This window comes from Beta vulgaris, chromosome 3, assembly GCF_026745355.1.
Source record: "Beta vulgaris subsp. vulgaris cultivar EL10 chromosome 3, EL10.2, whole genome shotgun sequence".
Lineage (NCBI taxonomy): Eukaryota > Viridiplantae > Streptophyta > Magnoliopsida > Caryophyllales > Amaranthaceae > Beta > Beta vulgaris.
Window position 1 is genome coordinate 3,561,508 of NC_079204.1, and position 20,759 is coordinate 3,582,266.

General features: G+C 31.5%; 1 long non-coding RNA gene across 4 annotated transcripts; it reads right to left on the reverse strand.

Moving 5' to 3' along the window:
- Positions 1-7,766: 7,766 nt before the first annotated feature.
- LOC104883351 (uncharacterized) lies at positions 7,767-14,647 on the reverse strand. 4 transcript variants are annotated; one of them, XR_007272109.2, is made up of 4 exons: positions 13,955-14,647; positions 13,083-13,875; positions 11,839-11,897; positions 7,767-8,195 (listed from the first exon to the last, which is right to left on the reverse strand). It is a non-coding gene; the product is annotated as an uncharacterized LOC104883351 (long non-coding RNA). The 4 variants fall into 4 exon arrangements; XR_007272110.2 differs by having other exon boundaries at positions 13,083-13,846; positions 13,955-14,641; XR_007272108.2 differs by having other exon boundaries at positions 13,083-13,849; positions 13,955-14,641.
- Between the last annotated feature and the right edge of the window lie 6,112 nt (positions 14,648-20,759).

Genomic DNA, 20,759 nt, shown 5'->3' on the forward strand with positions numbered 1-20,759 from the left:
TAAAGTAAACGGTTAAAAGAATAAACACCCGTATTAAAATATAAGACACTTACGCTTTATGAGAATTTGTTTTGATAATAAATATCTTTTATAATATGATTAATAAAATTGTCTCATTAGATTTGTCGTGAAAAATACTACTTTTTCTGTTTTGATTTAAATGAAATGGTAGGACCTTAACACAGGGATTTATGAAAGGAGAGACACAGAGGGAAAGAAAAGAGGGACACATGTGATGAAAGAGAGATAGAGAAAAGTGAGTATCAATTAATATAACGTTTCATTTATTTTGAAACGACCTAAAATAGTAATTGTATCATTTATTTTAGCGCGGAAGAAATACTTTCTCCGTTCTGATTTAAATGAAATGTTTGCTTTTTCATGTAACATAACACGCTTCTTTAATCATTAATATTTTTAGTTGTGCACACGTATATAAAAAAGTTATAATTTGATAGTATGCAACGAGACGAATCTAACAAGATCCCACCTTGGATAGAACATAAGAAAAAAAAAACTAGTTTTGCGGAAGCGTAGTATAATACTCCATCCATTTCCTAAAGATCTTCCCACTTACTGTTCCTACAAATACCAAGGAAAATCAAGTTGTGTGGGGCATGGTGTGAATAAAGTAGGAGAGAGAAAGGGGTTAAGATAAATAAACAAATAAAAAGGGGTTAAAGTAGGAGAGAGAAAGGGAGCAAAATTGAATTAATAATGTAATGGTGGACCATATGATAGTGACATGAGAGGGTAAATAGGGAAATTTGTTTTGCCAAATAAGGAATAAAGCAAAAGAGGGAAGATCTTTTGGAAATACCCTTAAACGGAAAGAGGAAAAATCTTTAGGAAACGGAGGGAGTACTTGATAGAAGATGATGGAGGCAAAGCATCTATATACATGTAAAACGACCTATGCCAAAAGTAAGTCTTGATTCATGTAGTTGACCACATTTTAATTAGATTAAGATCATTGACATTGTTATTGTTGTAATATGAATTTTATATAATGACTAATCTCTTCAATCATTTAAGATTATTTGGGGTTTTCTCAAAAGAAGCATAATGTAATTATGAAAATTTAAAGATTGTGGGATTGCTGATTAAAGTTTGCACAAAGTAATCCAATGCAACATAAATTAAATTATAAAAAAATGGGGGTTGGTGTTTTGCTTCAAATGCACGGAATGAGGATTGCTTTCATATTCCGATCATATGAATTGTTGGTCAAAAACAATGGTTTTGGTGCGTCGGCAGCTATTTGTGCTTCTATAATGGAGTAGATGTGTTGGTCCAATGCCCAAATGTACATTATTAGGTGTTACTGAATAATTTGGTTACTGATTAGGGTTTTCAAGTACTAGTGCGAAACATTACGGGGCTAGTGGAAGCCGCGACTTCGGCCAACTTTCGTTATAGCAAAATCTTTATCATTCATCTAATAAAAGTTATATAGATAAAAGTTAGTATTTCTGAAAATAGTAATTGAGACAAATCCTATTACATGTTAAATAATAACATTGTTTTTACATATCTATATTAATATATTTTAAAACATCGCTAATAAAATATATATGTACCAATTTGCCACGTATAGAAATTAAAGATTCAAACATATGGACAATAAGTTGTAAAGTAAAATATTCCCGCCATCTTAGCTAAATATTCATGTATATTATTAATTAGTAAGCTCAAATATAAGTTAATCAATTATTAAAGCCATAAAGTCTATCCTAATTATAGTCGCAGTTAGTTATTTACTACTATAAGGGCTTGTTCTCCCCATCTTATATTCAGTTCAGTTCAATTCAGCTCTGGACAATACTTTTACTCTCACATATCACTATTCAATTCAGTTCAATTCAGTTCAGTTGTTTTATGTCGAAGAGAACATGCCTAAGTTTAGACTAATACACTCACACAAATTTTATATATAAAGAAATAAATTCATATAAGTTTAGTTCAAGGCTAATAGTTAAGTCAATATATATTAGATTCATATGAATGAAAATTTAGTGAAAGATTTGATTCGATATATAATGCACCTTAACTTATGAACGATTATGTGTTGAGTAGGTTGTCATTATTTTTGCACATGTGTTGCCTGATCTTTGATAGTGAGCCTCAAATTAAGGATCTAATCAAGTACTAAGGGTCTGTTCTTCCCAATTTATTTTCAGTTCAGTTCAGTTCAGCTCCAATCAGTTCAGTTCATCTCCATTCTTTTATAACCATTTTGTTAAATATTATTATTATATTGGTATAATTTATTTTACTAATTACTCTCATTATTACTATTATTATTTTTTGTTTTTATATCATTACTATTAAGTATTATTATTATTATTGTTGTTGTTTCAATATATTATTTTGTTTATTATAGCTTTACTCATTATTATTACTATTATTATTAGGAGGAACATGGTTTAGGTCAAAGAACAAATAAACCCACGTTTTTTAGCCTATAAACCAATCAAATCGCGTCAAGACGGTTTATGATGTAATTTTCGCGGTCCAACCCAATCATTATTTTTATTACTAAATATTATTACATTATTATATCTAATTATTAAAATAGTAATATTAATTTACTTCTTAAATATTATTGTTATTATATATCATCATCAAGTATTAATATATTAATACAAATAATATAAAATAATTATTATTAATTATCATTATTATCATTAATTATTATTATTATTAATTTATGATTATTAATATTATATATTTATAACTATCATTTAGAAATATCCAAAATACTATTATTATTATTATTCATTATTATTACTTATCATTATAATTATTATTTAATATTCATTATTATTGTTTAAATATTAATTTATATATATATTACATTCAATTTAATTCAATTTAATTTAATTCAGTTCAGCTCAGCTCAGCTCTAATCAGTTCAGCTCCAATCAATTCAGTTCAGTTGAGTTCAGCTGTTTTATGCCGAAGATAATAGGCCCTAAAGCCATTAAAATTCAATCACGTACAATAGCATCAATAACACAATTACAACTTACAAGCATAATATTTCAATTATGTCAAGAAAAACAAAAGCACTACTAAGCAAGTGCCGGTTTCTTTTCTCCTTTTTTTTACAAAAGACTTTACTGTTTCTTGACCTTTATGTTGAAATTTTACTTTTCTGAAAAGATGAAACAATTTGCTGAGTGTACATAAAGACTAAATATTCCTTGCATGACAATCAATAATATTTTCTCAAGGTAAGCTAGTTATTAATTACGTGCATTTTCAATTTTCACATGTTAACAATATGCAGAAATATGATCCATTATTTCAAATGTATTTAGTTTTACCTAATATTACCAGAAATATGTAATACTTCTGGTAATATTATACCTAAATACCTAATATGCAGTAAATACAGTTTATAATTATTACAGAACTCAGAATAAGATCCATTTCAAATGTATTTAGTTTTAGTTCATTACTTTGAATCAATCCCAAAAATATCTTAGTCATATATATTTATTTTAGTATACATAGGCTATAGATCGGAGTCTGGTAGGCTAGCGAGAGTGAATCAACTCAAACTATGGCCTATGCGGTCTAAACTGGCAGCTACATTTCGTTTCTGAGGTTAAGAATGCATCATATGGAGAAAGTGTTGGTAACTCATAGTGAGATATCAAAATGACATTTTATAAATTTTTGGTATCAAAGTTAAGTCAAAGTGGTAACAAAATAGAGTCATTTAGTACCAAAATGTAACCTCGATCCTAAAATGTAATTAACTTCGGTACCAAAATGTAACATTGGTACCAAAATAGAGTTAGTTTGGTTTTGGTATCAAATGACTCTATTTTGGTACGAAAAATTTCGTGAGATGCTATTTTAACATCTCACTATAAGACGCCAATTCAAGCTCCATAGCATGATAGTTGTATCACTGAAGTATGGTACAATTTTGAAACACAAAGTCAAGTTTTATATATCAACATTATTGTCCTTAGATTAAAACAAAAAAAATACTACTGTATGATCATAGTAAGAACATGTTCAACCATCATAGTAGTAGTTGTCGTCACTGGCTATTGTACGTATAGTAGTTACGTGGTAGTATGTTTTTTTTGGTGTAAAATGAGCTGATCGAGTGAAGTGATTTAGACGGGATTTGGTCCTAGGCAGTTTTGGGTATTATCCGTACAAGACTTTACCTACTAAGTTAGATGACATACACAGTTACGTAGTATGATGTTTTTTTTTTTTTTTTTTTGAGGGGATTACGTAGTATGATGTTAGTAGATGTTAAATGGTTGGTATAACTAGTTGTTTGATTAAGAAATGAATCATATATATTTTTACCTTTAAAGCTATTCTAAAAGTAGAATAGCTATTCTTCAAAAGCTAAGAATTATATTATGTTGAAGCTTTTTCAAAACATTTTACCAAACAACACATTTCAGTTTCTAATAGAGTTTTGAACTAAAACTATCAAATTTACTCGAATTGCTTTGAAACACACCTTGATGAGGATGCAATATAGCTATTCAACTTTTATAAATCATTTAAACAAAAGGAACAAATTCGTACATATAAGTCAAAATAATTAAGTTTGGATAGGTCATAATAAATTTCATTTTCAACTATTAAATTCAAAATAATTTTGATAATTATAGATAAGTCATATGAGTTAAAATAATACCCTAACTACTCGACAATGAAACCGACTTATATCTCTAAAAAGTTCCAGTTCACAAATTGATGACATAGCCATACATAAATGTTATCATGTAATATGGTCAATAGCAATACAACTATACATCAAGTCATCGTTGCTATAATGGTTGATGTTGCTACCAACGATGTCTTGACCTAGTGGTTAAGATTAATGTTGTGAACGATAGATTACAAGTTTGAATCCCCCCTTTACTACTTTATACTTTGTACTGCCTTCGTGACTTATATGGATCGAAAAAAAATAATGATAAATGTTGCTAGCTATTGCTAATCTTGATTAGTTCCTCACCTAACAACAAGTATTGCGCTACTTAAAAATATTATACCAAGATAGGATGGACAGATCCAAGGCACAACATTCTGTACTCCACCTTTGCCTAGCTAGTAGAATATTTCCCCTGCACAGAATTGAGCACCTGCCTCCCACGAAGTTTGTCATATTGCTTTGACAGCAAGAGAAGTCTTATTATATACATAAATTGTAATATTTTTTATAAGATACTCATATATCCATGCTTGTTTAGCCATACTCATTCAAGGTGGTCCAAGGATCGCATATTCTACGTGTACAATTTTTATGTATATGCAAGTTCTTAATTATATACTCACATTACACTTTATACCCGATTCACCAGAACTCAGCTCCGATTATATCCAGATCCACTCGTGTTGCACACTTGTTTTCGATGGATGAATCCCCCAACAAAAATTTCTTCATACAATGAGTGACGCTGGAATCCAAGACCTTCCTTAAACGATATCTAGTTGCTTACGTACTTAAGCCAACTCTTATCGGTCGTGTTTTTATCACCATGAAAAATCTACTTCTGTTCTATTGAAGTGACTATCCTTCCCAAACCTTTCAGTAGCATACAAGTTAAATTTTGTAGGTGGAACTGTGGAAAAATAGTCTAGCAAAGGCAAAAAGATAACAACTAAAAAGATCTATAGGGTGACACACTGATACTCAAAGAGAGTATATAGAAGAAGGCTCAAAGCTATAAGAATAATATATATAAGGTGGTACCCCAAAATAAATACGGTCCGTGAAAAAATTGAAGGAAAGATTCCGGAAAACCATGCGTGCATATATCTTTCTCATAATTATGACATAACCAATTTATCTTACTTGTTTGATGGTTCTTTACTTCTTTCTCTTTAGACTATATTTTTATGAGTATATATTTAACAAAAGAATTCGTGTAACAGATAGTGTTCGTGGGTAAACAAATAGTATTTATATTGTTTGTGTTTGTAAAGTAGTAAAATAAAGGAGGAACAACGCATTTGTTATTGGTTATATATATACATAAATTAAACACGATTTATCATCTACAAAAAATTTGTTAGATGTATCTACTTGTTAGGAGTTGTTACTTTTTCTTTTTGGGATCGAGGAACTGTGACTTATTATCATTATATTGAAACAAATTGATTGTTCCAACAATATTATGTCAAAATTGATTTCCTAGCAGTCGTTCCTTGTTAGTTGCTGAACTTGTGTCGTGCAAGGAATAAACTTAGTCACATAGTCTTTGCTTGAGCTGAAATATTATTTCAATATTTGATGGGTTGAAGAGTTCTTAAACAACTACCATGTCATTGATGTATATTACAATTTACAAATGATATTTCTGTGACACATGCTTTAATTCTTATACTCCCATTGTTGTTATAATTACTCGAGCATTTGATGGACGTACGTTGGGCTCATCTTGGTTAGCTCCACCTCCGTATTAACCCTCCTTGGCTATGTTGGGTTCAAATTTTTGAAACGTACTATGAGAATGAGAACCTCAAAGAGTAATACTAATAGGTATGCGAGAGCGTACATCTTGGGTATAACAACTTACACTATAGCGTATTGTGTATAACGACATGTATATGGCATAGATTCCAACAATAATGGTATGACATGGATTATATACATAATGGTATGAATCTTATGTCATTCAGTCATTTATTTCACGTTATTTGATTTCTATTTACAAAAGAAGCGTTGTATTGTGGATCGTTACATCATAAATTATGGTGTAATAGTTACCGCGGAGAATTTGAGTGAAGACTAGCTATATCAACTGTTTTTTTGAATTATATTTTGGTTTATTCAAAGCGTTGATGTAAAGCTCTTATTACTCAAAGGAGATGCCACCTATTCTCAATATGGTGAAGATGGTATGTGATTCAAGGGATATAGCCATAGCCCATATAGGGGATAAGAAACTTATAGATATATGTTTGAAATTATAAAGGAAATATTCACAAGAATTATGCAAATTATGGGTTGTCTTTCATATTAATCTCAATTATAGATTATTTTAGAATAATCACAAGTCACAACTATGGGGTTACTTTTTGCAATGATCTCCGTCTCATAATGTAGTGCTTACTTCATTTTTGGTGGGTCAAATTTTAAAATTTTTGACCAAATATTCTCATTATTATATACAAAAAAAAAACCTAATCATGTGTGATCTTGTTAGATTCGTCTCAACATGTACTTTGATCATAATATCAACTTTTTATATTTTTTATTCATACGCGATTGAAAATATTAAAGATAAAAGTTACGTCTTGAAGAACGTGTAAAGAAGAAACAAGCACTACTCCCTCCGTTTCCTAAAGATCTTCCCTCTTTCCGTTTAAGGGTGTTTCCAAAAGATCTTCCTTCTTTTGCTTTATTCCTTATTTGGCAAAATAAATTTCCCTATTTACCCTCTCATGTCACTATCATATGGTCCACCATGACATTATTAATTCAATTTTACTCCCTTTCTCTCTCCTACTTTAACCCCTTTTTATTTGTTTATTTATCTTAACTCCTTCTTCACAACTTGATTTTCCTTGGTATCTGTAGGAACAGTAAGTGGGAAGATCTTTAGGAAACGGAGGGAGTATATTATAGGACAGATGGAATATTAATTAGTTTTTTTTTGTTTGTTTTTTCACATTTCTCGCTCCTCTCCCGTGTCACCTTCCTTTATCTAGCCAACTAGAATTTGACACATTATATGTAACCTTTTAAATGAGTTTTTTTCAGCTCACTGAATTAGTTTCAGAAGACAATAGTTGAGATTATTATGAAATAATTTATAGTTGAAATTATTACAAGATAACGAACCCAATTTTTGTCAATTTAAGGATATAATTTACAGTCAATTGAGTTTATAAGATTTCAACCAAATCACTCTAAAGAATTTGCCAAATTTATCCCAAACAATTGTAATTCTTGAGAAATGGATATGCTGATATGCAGATGAAAGTAGAGGTGAAAATGCAAAATCGGCAAGAATCTGACATTTTTTAAAAGGTAAAGCTTAAAAAAGGCGTCCTCTCTGCTACTGTGAAATGCCAGCCAACACCCGATGTTTGCGCTTCTTGTCCTCTTCTCTAAAGTTTACTGCTATACTACAGTATTTTTTTTCGTCTCTTTCATATACTCATAGTACGGCCACACTTGATCCTTGAATTCTTTTGATAGCCTACAATCAACAATGTAAATATGAACAAAACTTGAACTCAAACACATTACAAGGTCAAATAGTTACACATGATTGTCTTTGGTAGTCACTAGTAAGGGGCTAAGGGCCCGTTCTTTGGAACTGAAACAAATTGATTTGAACTGAATTGAAGTAAATTGAACTCGGAGAAACTTAACTGAATTGGGAGAAATTGAATTGAACTAAAACTCAGAAAAAATTAAACATAAAAGAGTGTCTGAACTGAAATGCGAAAAACAGAACTGAAAATAAATCCAAAAGAATATGGCTTAAATTGTATTCTACTAATGTCTAATGGTATAGTGTGTTGAACTATATCTTGAATTAATTATCTGAATATCTGACGCTAGGATTAATCAAGCATGGAATCTCGCGAACACATTGTTAGTGAACCATGTTAATTCTTGTGTCGGTTGTTTTTTAATTTTTTGTTGCTTTATTGCATCTGTTATAGTATAGTGTTAGAATTTAATTGTCGATTGTTATGGGGTAAAATTTCAGCCCACGTAACAGCAATATAGTGGTAGCATATGTGTACAGGTGACAGCAACCGACTGGTTTGAAGATGGAAGCATCAAGCATGTTGTCAATGTGGCAAGTTGTTGTGGTAGCTCTTACCATGCTGGTAGGTAGTTCCTAAAATAATGGTAAGTGGAGGAAGATCAATAAACAGTAAGGGCCTGTTCTCTTCGGCATAAAACAGCTGAACTAAACTGATCTGATCTGAACTGATCTGATCTGAACTGAATTGAACTTAATTGAACTGAACTGAACTGAACTGAATAGTGATATGTGAGAGTAAAAGTATTGTCAAGAGTTGAACTGAACTGAACTGATCTGAACTGAACTGGATTGAACTGACTGAATTGAACTGAAATGAACTGAAAATAAGTTGGGGAGAACAGGCCCTAAGTCACTAGTCAAAGCGGTTGTCAAACTGTTGAGAAGATCAAGGGATATTCCTAAAAGGTAGGAACTAACAAGTTGCACCACATTTGACAGATTTTGTTTAAACCGCCATTCTTCCAACTATAAATACTCCTATTGTAAACCATGCAAAACATATAAAGTTTCTCCCACTAACTCATGCCCCTAAAACCTATATTTCGCCTCACTCTCTTCGTTATTTTTCTTTTATATTCTTAATTTGCTATCTCTTTTTCTCTAAAATCTAAGTTGCTCGTCTTCACCGATTTTCCTGTGGTTTTCTCCCCATTTAGAGGGTTTTCACGTAAAATTGCCGTGTGTTATTTCTTTATTTATACACTATATTTCGCTCATTTATATTACCAAATATTACAACTTAATTGTTAACCCACTCTCCAAGCAAATTGATCTTTATGTGAAATTTGTCGTAAACATCAATATAGTTGTTTTTGAACAGGTAGAGTTTGGTGAATAAAGTTGATTATAATCTCTTTATATATATTTATTCTTTTTGGGTACAACTACAGATCAAGTCGGCCGCTTCATCAGTTCATCTCAAGGTGCAGCAGTACAACCTAGGCCTGTAGCAGCCAAGCCTCTTTTTACCCCTTAGGAGAATTGGACCACACACCATGAGGTTGTGAGGGAGTAACTTGACTCACTTGATTAGCAAATCTTTCTTTACCTCAAAAGTTACTTTTTTTTTTTTATTTATTTCTAGGAATTACCTCTTCATTTAAAAGTTCTCTTTAAATATAACTTTAGCAAACCTTGTTTATTTCACCTCTAACAGCTCGTAAGCTTTAAGAGTTGTCACATCGTCTTAATTAATAATTAAGTATTTTCACAAAACAAACTTGCTTCTCTTGAGAGAAAATCTTGTACTCTTTCTCTCAAGTGTTCTTCACAACCTTAGAATATCATCTTTGTGAATTGTTCTCTCTATTGTATTTCATTGGTTATTTCGTGTTAACCATTGATCATAGGTGAAATTAAACTAATAAAAAAACGTTGCAGTGGTATATCCGATTTCCTTGTTAATCATACATCTAACAAAAATATATGACTATCAATTCCAAATGATATATACATATGTACTACTATCGGATAAGGCATATGTTTTTTTTTCAATCCAATAGTACAGCCTTTGTTTAAACTTATATAAACCGATTATTACAATATAGAAGTACATTAAGCTTGATAACCTTTGGTCTAAACAAAGTGATGAGTATTTTTAGGTAAAAATAGTAAGATTTTTGTGTTCCCATTATTTAGAAATTTTATTATACTTACATGAAGTATAAAGTATCAAACTTCATGAAGTACAAATGTACAATACAATAGTACTATCATTTAGTCACCTCAAATTACAACAACAAAAAGAAATTCACTTGTTTAAAAGTTGTATCTTATTGTATGTGATCTTAGAATGACCAAGCATGTTGTTTTTATATCTACAATTTTACATATATGAAGTATCATATATAACCAATATAGGAGGCTTTGATTTGCCACTTTGGTATTATATAAGTTGACTTGTCAATATTTTAAAGATAAAGCCCTCAATTTGTATGGGCCTAAAAAATTAAGTACATGTTGACTACGTCATTTTTTGTATTTTCGTCTGAGCCAAATTTCTTCTATTATTGGACACTGATCTATTTAATGAAATTACCCTACTAGTAGGTGGCTACAGTAAACTAGTTAAGGCATGTGGTTGTGAAGGCAATATTGTGGGGTTTTTGAAATTGAATTTAGAGGAATTTCAAGTTTCTATAACCTTTTTGATTGGCATTGGCAGACGTAGCAAGGGATATTTTTTTTATGTTTTGAGTTCTTACAATCTCCCATGCTCAATTAACATTACAACCAGGTTTTAGGTCCGAGCTATGTCTAGAGTAATTATATTATTTATTTATTAATATTTTACTTTGAACTAATGACATTAAATATCACTTGGGGCCTGTTCTCTTCGGCGTAAAACAGCTGAAGTGAATTGAATTGAACTGAACTGAAATGAATACTGATATGTGAAAGTAAAAATATTGTCCAGAGCTGTACTAAATTGAACTTAACGGAAAATAAGCTGGGGAGAACATGCCCCAAGGTTTAGTGGTTAAGACATTAGTATATATGTTTGTGATCATGGAATTGAATCTTACCTAATGCATTTTCTATTTAGTGTATGTGGATAACATGGCATAAAACACTCTAGCGCCACATGTCATCGTTCTTTGATTAGGAACGTCTTCTAATATATTAGTATAGATATGGCCATATTTTTATTTAAAAAGTGATGGAAATACTCTAAAAATGCAAGTGTTCCATTCATTTTGGAGTGGCGGAAGACCGAAAGTACATGAGCTCATGCAAATAGTGCATATATTGATCATATTTATTTGTAATTTTGAATTTTTCCAAAAAAAAAAGGTGTTTTCTAAAGTTTCCAAACTTTACAAGATATATATTATCATATATATAAGTAATAAAATTTTACGTTTACTGCTAACCACAATATAGAATTGCAAATAAAAGAAATAAATTGGATCTTTAAAATGGTTAATGCCAAAATTGTGAGGCATGGCAAGTGGATAATATATTAGTAACTATAGAAGGTGCTATATTTTCCTTGCACATTCAATAGATTATCTACACAATGGTTAGCATTTATGCACAAAAAAAATCAGGGAGAGCTTACAGTAAGGCTTGAAACTTGAGACCCATGGATCTTCAAGAACACTTATCCACCAAAGTCATCTGCAAAAAGTAAGGCTAAAGATCTACACCAATTCTTTCAATAATTTCATTTGATCAAATCAAACTCTAGTCTCATATTAAATGCAATGACTTTGGACATTTCTTAGCTCGATAATTAATTGTATATCATACTCAATATATCGAAGGCGTTTCTCATGTCATCCACTGTTTAATATAGCTATAAACAAGTCCCGAATACAACAAATTCACCTCATGCTTATACACTCGGAGTCAACCCTTAAGACTTCATATAGCTGAAAATTGCATCATTATTAATAGCTTAGCAATGATATTTTTGCCTTAACAATTAGTTACATAACATTGGAGAAACAATGCACATTCCGTTAATCAATGAGTCAATCGATTCACCTCATATGAGCATCTTGGTCATTGTTCCCACTCGTTAGAAGTACATAGACAAAAAATTTAGAGATTTAGGCCTCATTATGTTGGTCTGAAAGAAACTGAACTGAACTGAATTGCAAAGAAAAACTGAATTAAACTGAACTAAAATAAGTCCAAAAGAACAGGGCCTTAGTCTCACTCTTAGGGCCTGTTCTCTTCGGCATAAAACAGCTGAACTGAATTGAACTGAAATGAATAGTGATATGTGAGAGTAAAAGTATTGTCTAGAGCTGAACTGAACTAAACTAAACTAAACTGAATTGAACTGAACTGAGTTGAACTGAAAATAAGTTGGGGAGAACAGACCCTTATAACCTATGCTTTATTCTAATTACAAGAACCCTAGCTACTAGTAAGCTTGCAATTTGTCATCTTGGAAATGCTATTTTAGATCCAAAAATGAATAATTCAGCAAAAACAACTATAGTAAAATGTAGTAATACATTTCCTTTTTTTGCATTTTTTCACTTTCTATAACAGACAAGAAAAAGCAAGCGAAAAAGGGGTAAAACATAAAAAGATTCAGCAAACATTGGCTGTAATTGTAAGTAGAGATGCTGTAACTTCATACTAACAAATTGACAAATTTTTCACAAACTTCAAAACGTACTTTTCAAAGTGTCGAATATGCATCTAATTCTTGGGAGATATTTCAGCAAAGAAATTATTCTAAAGAAAGAATCTAAGTAACAGAAGATAGAAAAACAAAAAAAAAAGGGACCATTTTTATTGTTCATATCATAAAGCTAGGGCTATTAAAAAGATCCATAAAAAAAATACCTCTTCCCAGAAATTATACCCATATCTTCCATTGACACTTTCCAGTAACATTTTATTGCCTGCAAAATCTTCATTGAAAAATTATGCACCACATTGAATAAAATAATTTGTACTCCATTTATGTAATATATTCACCTACCAACATTAAATAAAATCACATGTAGCTTGTGCTTGAGATTTGTAAATAATGAATTTAGTACCCATTAAAGTTAGCTGATAACTTTGATCTGAAATGTTAACCATATTTCATGATATAATCTTGAAGAAACACATGTATATAAATCTAATTACGCGAAAAAAAAGTCAGCAACAACAACAACCCCAGTATAAATCCGATTTATAGGATTTATACGACGCGTTTAATGATTAATACAAGCATATAAGATTATATTAGAGCAAAAGAAATTGAAGAAAAAAAAGAAGATGAATAAGATGATGAATGATGATAGTAGTATAAACCCTAGAATAAGTGATAGATGGGATTTTTTAGAACCTTCAAAGTGTGTCATGATGAGAAAAATCACTTCAATGATGAAAACTAGGGATTATAAACTAACAGTCAAATGACTGACATAAAAACATAACAAGACATGATAACTAGCGTTGAAATTCACAAAAATAAAATCCAAGAAAAAATTAAAATAAAATTTTATATGGAATAATAAGAAACAGCAATGATGAAATCTCATCTTCAAAAACATACCTACTCTGCCAACTCCCCACCAAAAAAAAAAACCCTTTTCATGATTACACCAATCTGCACTCTACTACAAAGATCAAAACCCTTAATCACCTATATAATCCAAAATTAAATAAAAAAAAATCATCAAAATAATTGTGTTAATGAATTGAATGAGAAAATTAGATCATACCCATATCGAATCGAAGAATTAGGACCCCAATTTGTAGATTCGTCTGATGATCTGAATGATTTGGAAGCTGAAATTGAGGGGAATGAAGCCTGGTCCGAAGACAAAATTTAATTTTCTAGAAATTTTGATGAAAAATTTGAAGAAAGATTGTAACTTTAAGCAGTCTTCGAGCCAAACAACATTCCCCTCAAAATTCAAGCTTCCCACTTTATCTCTTATTGTGAAATTCAGAGTTTTTTTTTTTTATGATGAATTTTTTTTGATAATGTCTGTATGATTCAGAAAACAAGAAAGTTTGTGATTTTATGGGGGTTAGTGGAGTGAAACAGAGAACATAATCATGAGCATAATTATTTGAGAGAGAGAGAGAAGGAGAGGTGAGAGAGTGAGAGATAAGGAAGGGGTTGTTTGGTTAAAAGACAAGGAGATGTGGAAAAAAAAGGTGCCATCAAAGACCTAGAGCTACATTTGACTGCTCTGTTCTAAACTTATATTACTGTAATAATGGCCATAATAATGTTGTTAAAAAGGATTACTAATTACCTAGTTAGGTTGCATATGTCAACTTAATCAAATAGGTTAGGAAATTAGTTGTTGTGTGTACATTTGAAAAATGGATCTACATTGACCTTAATGCATTGTTTGTTTAGGAATAGGAGGGGAGGTTTGAAAAGGTGTAATGAGAAATAAAGGTGTTTAGGTGAGGTTGTAGGAGGGTTAACTATAGGATTGGCCCCCCTTTTGAGTAACAAGAGAGTATTCATATGCCATTTGTCATAGTTAAATTAAATGGCGTAATAAGGGTAGATATCTATCGGGGTAATGGTGTTGTCAGTTTTCTGATACGTGTGCAGCATAGACATGAGTGGAAATTAATAACGCATCATTAGTCAATCCTATCTAAAAATCAAGAAGTTGTTTTGTTTATATATGTTCGCTTGTCACCATTATAAGATTTTATGTCAGTAGACAAACTTAGGGAAATCATGGGTAAAAGAAGTGCAAGTAAGATAGGGGTTTCAATTCTTTGCAAATATATGATTTAGTTGGCTTTATCCTCGCGATTGTTTTAGTGACGAATATTGTAATTTGTTTCACTCTTTGTCTCATCCTAATAGGAAGAAACTAAATGTTGTGGTTCTTAATTTTAAAGCTATTTTATACCAAACATGTACGCAATAAATTACTTGTTGATTAGCTCGGTGATGTTTCATCTAATATCAACTATCAACAAGTTGAGAATTCCACTCAAGCCTAGTTCACTTCGACTTATAGAAATTATTACAACTAATCAACATATATCAAACTAGTTATTGAATAAGACAAAAACTCTAGTGAGTAGGTAGAACTCAATGTTGATGGAAGTTTTAGTTAATAAAATGTTAGTATTAGAAAATAAATTAAATATGGTATATATTAGATCATGAGGACATAGTCGAAACTATATAAGGTAATCATGTCCCTCCTTTGCAACTCATTTAATAGAATACAAAATCAATTTTAGGACACCAATCATCACTTTAACCTTTTCGTTGAGTTGGTCCTCAGACATATTATTAGAGTCTGCGTGACAAGAAAATCATGGGTTCAAATCTCATCCACGCATTAGGAAAAAAAAAAACTGAATGCGTGCAAGCCTTGTTAGGGTCATGGAGAAAAGCCACCGCGCCTAGGAGATAGTTATGCTCCTTATTCTTTTTTTCATGTAGCACACAATTTTAGGTTTGACTTCCTTAGCTTGATGAAAAGAAAGATAAGTTAGGGTTGATTGGGAGCAAGCTCTAATAGTTTTCTTTTTATTGTGGATAGGTCCACAGGATAAGAAAATTTCCAACTCACGTAAAGATTTGATGAGTGATAACATAAGTAATTGTTAAGCTTTACTCTTCGAAAAATAGTAATTATTAATTTCTTATGAATATGTTAATTTTTTAGTTTATATGAAAATGGGCCTGGGTAACCCAATAAGGAAGAGTAGAGTTTAGCCCACTTACAAGCTAGGAGGTTCCATCCTAAAATCAATTGGTGATAGGAGGAGTAACTCCTTATCTTATAAAGTGGTTTATTCTCTCCTCTGTCTCCAATGTAGGACACTCACAAGTGGGCACTTAATGAGTTTCAACACACCCCCTCACTTGTGAGTATCCTTAGAGATTCAGAGCTAACTGGAAAGGTCAGAGCAATAATCCTCTTAGGGACTGGACATCCTGTCGAGGTAAATCCTTATCCAGTAGCTATCAAACACCCAGTTTTAAACGAGACCCGCAACCCGGGCTCTGATACCATGTTAATTTTTTGAAAATGGGCCTGGGTAACCCAATAAGGAGGAGAGTTTAGCCCACTTATAAGCTAGGAGGTTCCATCCTAAAACCAATTGGTGATAGGAGAAGTAACTCCTTATCTTATAAAGTGGTTTATTCTCTCCTGTCTCCAATGTGGGACACTCACAAGTGGGCACTTAATGGGTTTCAACAGAATAACATCTTCTAATGATCTCTTATGATTATTATTGTTAACCTTATTTGATCATGATCATAATATTCTTTTTAGTAATAACATAATCAACTATAATAATATAGATAATAAAACAATAGACAATAATACGATTATAATACTATATACTCATGTGATACTTCAATTAAAGACTTAATTTCAATTTATTGATCATTGATTATTTGAACCTTATTGAAATGTATTGTACCTGATTGAAACTGACTAAACCTTATTGGAACTTATCTGAACTTATCTAAACTAATTGAACGTGAAATTTATTTTATAAGGTGAAGAGAACTACCTTTTAGTAGCATTTCGTTTTGGAGTGTTTCAAAACATTTATGAGAATTTACACTTTACACAAACTTATGTAGGAATATATAAGTACTATAAAGCGGAATTTCATGAATCAAATTCATAAGCACTTAAATCAGGATCACATGCATATACAATTAAGGATCACATACAGGTTTAGAAATAACCTTTGTAGCGTGATTTCCACAAAGCTTGAAGAACCCGGATTGAGAATCTCAGATGTGATTCCTCTACTTAGTCCACCAACCCAGATCAACACTCCACCAATGCTAGTTGGAAAGGAAGAAAACTTCTTCTTTGGTTTCTTGGAGTATAACGTGACTTTTGAAGAGAGAGAATAGGAGAGAGAAAATAATAAGAGAATAAACTGACTGTTTTCTTTTCTGCCTAACCCAATTATATAAAAGTATTTAGGTCAGATTTCTCTCCCCTTTTCCCATCTCTTGGCCGGCCACCCTAGGGCCCTCTTGGGCTCTAGGTTTCTTTTATTGATCCAAGTTTAATGTGTGACCTTGTAGGATCCGTTACATTGGGCTTCGGGTTTATTTATTTACTAATCCGAAGTTCTATAGCTTTCTCTAGCAAGACGTATAGACGACCCAATATAACGAACTTATTATCTCTATAATATGATCCATTATACATTAGTAATTGCATTTAAGTCGAGGACATAAATCCTTCAACTTATTCTTCATTTTCGTATGTTTCACTTCATACTAGTTTCCATTGAGAGTAGGTCGAGTATCCTAAATTCTCTTTTTTACTCTACAATAAAATAAATGAAATTAACTAATGCTTAGTTGATTATTTATCATTCTTAATGAAAACAAAATTCAAATTTAGTGTCTGATAAGAAGAAATTCAAAACACCTTTAATTTTTTTTTTGATGGAAAAAAAAAATACAAAGTATTGGTGATTACAAATAAAAAATAACTCCAAACATTATTATTGATTCTTCTAGTCAACCGTTATCATTGTTGCTGGCCGACTTTAGCTTACTGCTTTTGTCTACACGAGGCAGAGATAATAATTAATGAATTGGCAACTTAAAGTACAATCTGGGAGGATTTGCTAAGCCATTGCAATTAGGTCTTTGGTAAAAGTTTTTGTTCACTTTTTTTTTTTCGCTCTTTTTCGTGGTAAGAACAATTTCTACTATCGTAAAAGGCTACTCACCCAGAGGCCCCCTCCTTCTCCTCTCTCGACAATTTTGAAATTTGCTTCCATTAAAATTTGAATCTTAATCTCACTTGTAGAAAATAAGAAACCATAACAAATGAGGATTTTGCAGTTTTCATTGTAGTAATCAAGTATTCCACTACTCACTATAGTCTATCCTGAAAAGGGACTAATGTATGGTTGAAGGGTTGGGAAAATGACAGTGATATGAATATTACCGTAATTGATTTTCAATGGTTTTCACTAATTGTGATTAGAAAATTTGAAGGTTGGTAAATTTATAAAGTTATAAGCTTAATTTATCAAGTTGAGAGTTCTTAAGAAGAAAAATGTATATTCTTAGAAGGATGGAGGCTCTCTAAGTAATTTATGTGTACAAAACATTTTAAGAAATGGATTGATACTTGTCATGCAGCACCATATTCAAGATCTGTATATTGAAGGAGATAATCAAGTAGTTATAAGAGTGTTGCAAGGGCATTACAATTGCCCCTGGACTATCCAAACCCTAATTGATGACATTCGAAATTTGCTTCGACAGTTTAGATTCTACACCATCAAGCATATTTTTCGGGAAGCTAATCGGGTAGCAGATCTTCTATCAAAAAAAGGTCACAATAGTTCTGCTGCTTCGGTATACGTGGATGCTTCTACGGAACCTTTGTTAAATAAATTAGTTATTCTGGATTCGTTAAGAGTCTCCCCTGAGAGAAGGGTGTCCTAACGTTCAATATGTACCAAAAAAAAAAAAAAGTGTACAAAACGTTTTATAGTACTCTAATCTAACTACATGTTATATAAGAAATCATACTTTTATCCATAGATATTAAAGAATCAACGTAGCTGGAAATTCATTTCAATACACTTTTTCATCTTTTGTTGTATTTATCCCATTTAATAGTTGTTTTAAATTTTTTTAAAAAAACCTTTATAACACCCATGAAAAAAGGGTTCGTTGTGTATTACTGTGATTTTTATTTTTCAATTTTTTGTATTTAAAAGTCATCTGATATATGTCCTATAATGAATCAAAAGTTAGTCAAACTTATTAGAAATATGATGAGTTTGAAAACTGACAGCTAAATAGTGAAAATCACTTTTCTGATTTTCGATTTTCTGTTTTTTTAGTCTTTAAAAAATTGAAAGTTAAAAATGAAAAACAATAACGAAAATGATAATAATTACCATCAAGAAATTCATTTTGTTATTGAGAAGGAAGGAAAGTAACAAAATACGAGAGTTCGTTACCATCAGTATTAATGAATGAATTGAGGAGGAGTTGAACCAAATAAGAAGAGAACAGATAATTGATTTAATTTATGGAGCCTAAAAATATTAAATCAAACATAATTCATGCTCATTGTTAAAATAATATTAGAATTTAATAAGTTTTTTTTTTTGACAATAGGATAGATAGGAAAAGAAAATAAATTACAAACTTTAGCCCATCTTTCTGGCTTGAGTAGCTAGGCAATGGGCCTTTTCTACTTGCTCTCTACCATCTTTTGTTACTCTAATAGAGTCAAAGTCGTTCGCTGTGTGAAGAATATCTTTAATAATATTTTGTATAGTAGAAAGAGTATTCTTATTTTCTTGAAATTCCTCAATCAGTTGCTTGGAATCTTTCCAGATTTCTAAATCCTTGATTACTATTCTCTTTCCAACTCTTACTCCATTCGCATTTTGATTTTATCGCCTCTAGTGCTTGCCTAGACTTGGATTGTGGGACAATCTCTGGCTTACCTAGATGAAGAATTTAATAAGTTATAACTTCCAAAATTTAGAAAGCAATAAGATGAAGAAAAGGAACAATATTGGTAAGGCAAAAAGGCACAACTTGACTTGTTTTTATCGAGCAGGAGACTTGACCAAAAGTTAGAACGGTGAAAATACAAGACGTGGGAACCTTTTTTGACATAAATGGGCCAAACAAGCTCCATGATCACCAATGCCATGCACCCCAAAAATGTCTATCTATTGTCTATGCAACAGCTACGGCTACCTCCCTTGGCTTTGCCTACGAGATACTCTGCATCTAGATGGGAGCTTGTCTAGGCGTCCAACTGTTTGAGTCTCTTAGGTGACTCAAACGGGGGTAATTTGGTCATTCTATGCGTTGGAAGATTTCACGCGCGTGTGGCAAAGAGTTGCTTGGTACCAATGCTAGGTTATAATGGTACCATTCTCCGAAAATATTGATACCTTGGTACCGGTCCTGATAACAATTTGATACCAATGTCAGGTTATAATGGTACCATTGTGTTTCTTTTTGGGTGTTTGAGTCTTTTTTGGACTCAAACAGTTGGTTACCAAGCCTTTCTCTCTAGATGGTTACCTCTTATTTTTGTTGAATAAGTCTACCTTTATAATATAAACTAGTTTGTTGATCCGGACTATGCTTCGGGTACTTATAATTTTCAACACTAATATCTTACTTTAAAATGCTATCACTAAATATCATATGGTTTAGTAGTTAATACTTTAGTATATAAACTTGAAGTCACGAGATAAAATTCTATACAAGGCATTTTTTTTTGTTGTTGTATAAGTATTACGTGTTGATAAGTTATCTAAACTCTTCTCGCATAGAGCCTCTATCCACTAGCCCATTACAATTTACAAGCCAACACTCTGCAACCCACTACCCCACTATTAAATTCCAATCAAATATTGAAGGTAGGAATCTATACTAATATATAAGTATTGCATGGTATAGGATTTGATCCCTAGACCTCAAGTACATATACTAAAGTCTTAACCACTAGACTAAGTTGTATTTAGTGTTTGTATCATAAAGTGTTATGTTAATAAATGAAA